This window comes from Triturus cristatus, chromosome 4_2 (genome assembly GCF_964204655.1).
Source record: "Triturus cristatus chromosome 4_2, aTriCri1.1, whole genome shotgun sequence".
In the NCBI taxonomy this organism is placed as follows: domain Eukaryota; kingdom Metazoa; phylum Chordata; class Amphibia; order Caudata; family Salamandridae; genus Triturus; species Triturus cristatus.
The window spans coordinates 956284997-956290173 of NC_140586.1; positions in this window are offsets into that span (position 1 = coordinate 956284997).

A 5177-nucleotide genomic window follows, 5' to 3' on the forward strand; every position below is an offset into this window, starting at 1 on the left:
TGTATGTGCTAAACACATGACTCGGACAGGAATCCACTTTCAGTCAATGAGGGCACGCTTGAATGCAACACGGTACACTGTCACCCCGATGTATGTGCTAATCACATGACCGGGACAGGAATCTACTCTCAGTCAATGACGGCACACTTGGTTACGACACGGTACGCTGCCACCACAGCTGTATGTGCTAAACACATGACTGGGCCGGGAGTCCACTCTCAGTCAATGAGGGCACGCTTGGTTACAACACGGTACGCTGCCACCCCTGCTCTATGTGCTAAACACATGACTGGGACAAGAGTCCACTCTTAGTCAATGAGGGCACGCTTGGTTACAACGCGGTATGCTGCCTCCCGCTGTATGTGCTAAACACATGACTGGGACAGGAGTCCACTCTCAGTCAATGAGGGCATGCTTGGTAACAACACGTACGCTGCCACCTGCTGTATGTGCTAAACACATGACTGGGACAGGAGTTCACTCTCAGTCAATGAGGTCACGCTTGGTTGGAACACGGTACGCTGTCACCCCTGCTGTATGTGCTAAACACATGACTAGGACAGGAGTCCATTCTCAGTCAATGAGGGCGTGCTTGGTTACAACACAGTACGCTGCCACCCCGCTGTATGTGCTAAACACATGACCAGGACAGGAGTCCACTCTCAGTGAATGAAGGCATGATTGGTTACAACACGGTACGCTGTCACCCCTGCTGTATGTTTAAATACATGACTGGGCCAGGAGTCCTCTCTGAGTCAATGAGGACACGCTTGGTTACAACACGGTAAGCTACCAACCTGCTGTATGTGCTAAACCAGGGGTCTCCAACGAGTAGCTCGGGAGCTACTGGTAGCTCGCCAGTACCTTCAAAGTAGCTCTCTGAGGTGAAGTCAAGCCCAGTATCGATTTCAGAGAGTAGGTGCCTATTAAAGAAGGCAGCATTGATCATCTCAAGACACTAAGAGTGACAGCCAGCCAAACTTATCACAGTAACTCATACTAACACTCAAACACACACTGTGCCGGCTTATAGGACCTGCTACATGAGTCTATATCCAATCTCAATATATTTAAGTCACAGGGAGATTGACCATGTTGTAGTTCCTCCTTTAGTAGTCACAACCTGTGTGTGAACAGTGCACCATCAAAAAAGTATGGCAGCAGTAGCCTAAGCTGTAATCAGTGCTGACCCATCAAAGTGAGGGACTGCAGGAGTCAGAGTGAAAATGTGTTAGTTAGATGCATGATCAGCTCAAGACCTGAGGAGGACAGGGTATGATCCAGACCAGAGAAAATTAAGATTCATCAACATTTATGTGTGTGCCCATAATAAAAACTATTGCTTCCTGAAACTATGCCTGCTGCCAAGAACCGCCAAATATATATGCTAGCCCCATCATAAGAGTGTTATATTTGGCATAATTGTGTCCATTCCTGACATAATAGTGCCAGTGGTATAATAATGGTCATCCTTGACTATTTCAGTATTTTTGGTCTAGCTGTGGTATGCTGGCAGCCATCATAGACCCACTCTGAGCATGACTGAACTATATGTACCTATTCCTGACATATTAATGGTCATGACTGATATGTGGTCTTGTCCCTGATCCTTTTGGTTTCCAGCCTTGGCAGGACTGTGGCCCTAGATTAATGGGGGGGGGGCATCACTTGCATAATCCAGGCATCCGTGGTGCTATGGTGGGCATCCATTATGATATAATGGGGTAACCCACAATTGTCCAAGGACCTGGGTAACGATTGGTATAGGAAACAACGGTCCTAGACTTCTTTAAAGCTACAATTCAGTCATGAAAAACATTCATTAGTCAGAGGGCATCTGATACATATAGAATTAGCATTGTATCATTAATGTACCACCATTTTCTTTACAATCCAAACAAGTATATCCTCAAAAGACAAAGGCACAAAATATCGCTCCAATAGTGACTGTTTATTATTTAGTTACTTTTATAACAGATCATTATATTCAATGCTCCAAGTACAGACAGAGTTTACTCCAAGGGGAGTGTGAAAAAGGAAAGTGCTTGTGAGGTAGGACAGATATAAAGGAGGGGAATCCAAAAGGCAAATTCAACAACCAATCAATTGCACATTCTGGTATCCTTAGTAAAACTGGTCGTGGTTCATAGTGGCACCCGTTTTACAGATGGGCCAGTCCCTTATGGATTTACAAATATTAATTTCATGATTTTCAGATGACGCACAGAGAACATTCATCTGTGAAAAGGCAGGCTGGGATGATATCAGGTACAGGCCCACTGGGGGAAGAATGTCGACGTTTTGACCCTGGTGCAATGAGGGTAATTTATTACCTCTGCAGGCGGATCTTCCTCAGGGGCTGTATCCTGACTGTACCTCACGCAAGGTTGCCCCCCGTCCTGAGGAAGAACCACCTGCAGAGGATATAAATAACACTCATTGCACTTTGATCGAAACGTCGACATTCTTCCCCCAGTGGGCCTGTACCGGATATCATCCCAGCCTGCCTTTTCACAGATAAATGTTCTCTGTGCGTCATCAGAAAATCATGAAATGAATATTTGTAAATCCATAATGGACAGGCCCATCTGTAAAACGGGTGCCACTATGAACCACGACCAGTTTTACTAAGGATACCAGAATGTGCAATTGATTGGTTGTTGAATTTGCCTTTTGGATTCCCCTCCTTTATATCTGTCCTACCTCACAAGCACTTTCCTTTTTCACACTCCCCTTGGAGCAAACTCTTTCTGTACTTGGAGCATTGAATATAATGATCTGTTATAAAAGTAACTAAATAATAAACAGTCACTATTGGAGCGATATTTTGTGCCTTTTTTGATTCTTTTGAGGTTATACTTGTGTGCATTGTAAAGAAAATGGTGGTACATTAATGATACAATGCTAATTCTATATGTACCGGATGCCCTTTGACTAATGAATGTTTTTCATAACTGAACTGTAGCTTTAAAGAAGTCCAGGGCCATTGTTTCCTATAAAAATGGTAAGCATCCATGGCATATGACTAATACCTGGGAATTCAAAGTAGTCTGTACATATGAGGCATTTGCACATGGGAGTACATGATGACAATGACAAGCTGATGTTTTGAGACTGTGCATTTCTCAAAAACTGAAAACGGATATTTTAAAGGCAGTTTTAGTTTTCAAAAATTGGGTTTCTTCTGGAAAATTGAGTTTGTTTGCCCACAGTGGAAAGTAGTATTAGGTATAAAAATGTGCATTTTCAGAAACTGGTGAATGATAATTCAAGCTGAGCTGGTGAGACGTACTGCTGTGCTTATGTCCTTTGTGCCACTGGGCATGTCAAGATTTGAATGTTACTTTATAAGTCAAGGGCAGGCATTTAATATTGAAGAACTTTATTACAGCATTTCTGCTGGTAACCGCACTTGGTATACTTGGGTGGTAACTATTGAAAATCTTGCTGTGGGTGGTCACAGTGTAGTCACTATTTTACAGGTATAAAATTTGCTAGTAGCTCAAGGAAAACTTTGCATGAGCAGAAGTAGCTCTCACTACAGAAAAGGTTGGAGATCCCTGTGCTAAACACATGACCGGGACAGGAATCCACTCTCGGTCAATGAGGGCATGCTTGGTGACAACACGGTACGCTGCCACAACCACTGCATGTGCTAAACAAATGACCGGGACAGTAATCCACTCTCAGTCAATGAGGGCACACTTGATTACAACAGGGTACGTTGCCACCACAGCTGTATGTGCTAAACACATGACAGGGCCAGGAGTCCACTCTCAGTCAATGAGGGCACGCATGGTTACAACGAGGTACGCTGCCACCACAGATGTATGTGCTAAACACATGACTCGGACAGGAATCCACTTTCAGTCAATGAGGGCACGCTTGAATGCAACACGGTACACTGTCACCCCGATGTATGTGCTAATCACATGACCGGGACAGGAATCTACTCTCAGTCAATGAGGGCACGCTTGGTTACAACACGGTAGACTGCCACCCCACTATATGTGCTAAACACATGACTGGGACAGGAATCCACTCTCAGTCAATGAGGGCATGCTTGGATACAACACGGTACACGGCCACCCCGCTGTATGTGCTAAACATATGAGTGGGACAGGAATGCACTCTCAGTCAATGTGGGCACGCTTGGATACAACATGGTACACTGCCACCCCGCTGTATGTGCTGAACACATGACTGGGACAGGAATCCACTCTCAGTCAATGAGGGCATGCTTGGATACAACACGGTACACGGCCACCCCACTATATGTGCTAAACACATGACTGGGACAGGAATCCACTCTCAGTCAATGAGGGCATGCTTGGATACAACACGGTACGCGGCCACCCCGCTGTATGTGCTAAACATATGAGTGGGACAGGAATGCACTCTCAGTCAATGTGGGCACGCTTGGATACAACACGGTACACTGCCACCCCGCTGTATGTGCTAAACACATGACTGGGACAGGAATCCACTCTCAGTCAATGAGGGCACGCTTGGATACAACACGGTACACGGCCACCCCACTATATGTGCTAAACACATGACTGGGACAGGAGTCCACTCTCAGTCAATGAGGGCACGCTTCGATACAACACGGTACGCTGCCACCACAGCTGTATGTGCTAAACACACGACCGGGACAGGAGTCCACTTTCAGTCAATGAGGACCCGCTTGGTTACAACAGGGTACTCTGTCAACCCTGCTGTATGTGCTAAACACATGACTGGGACAGGAGTCCACTCTCAGTCAACGAGAGCACGCTTGGTTACAAGATGGTACGCTGCCACCCGCTGTATTGTTTTTTAAATATCGTTTTTATTGGCATTTATTCTTATTTCAAACAGACCTTCCATAAATGTGTTGGTTTGACTCTTCTCGTTCATGACTCTGCATATGGGTTTCATACATTATTCCCAGCTCTTATCACAGCAAATTTTACGGCATGTAACGCAATCGGTTAACAGTACATGGTATCAGTTTCCTGCAATAAACTATAACCCCTTACTTTTGAAAAATTGACAGTGTTCAAATTCCACATCTGTACAACTCCTCCTACCACACACCGACAAGAGAACAGTAATAAAAGAAAGAAAACAGGAAGTTCCGTTCGCATAATCCCTTGGTCTTTTGAGCTGTTGGACCCGGCCTCGTGGCGTGGTCC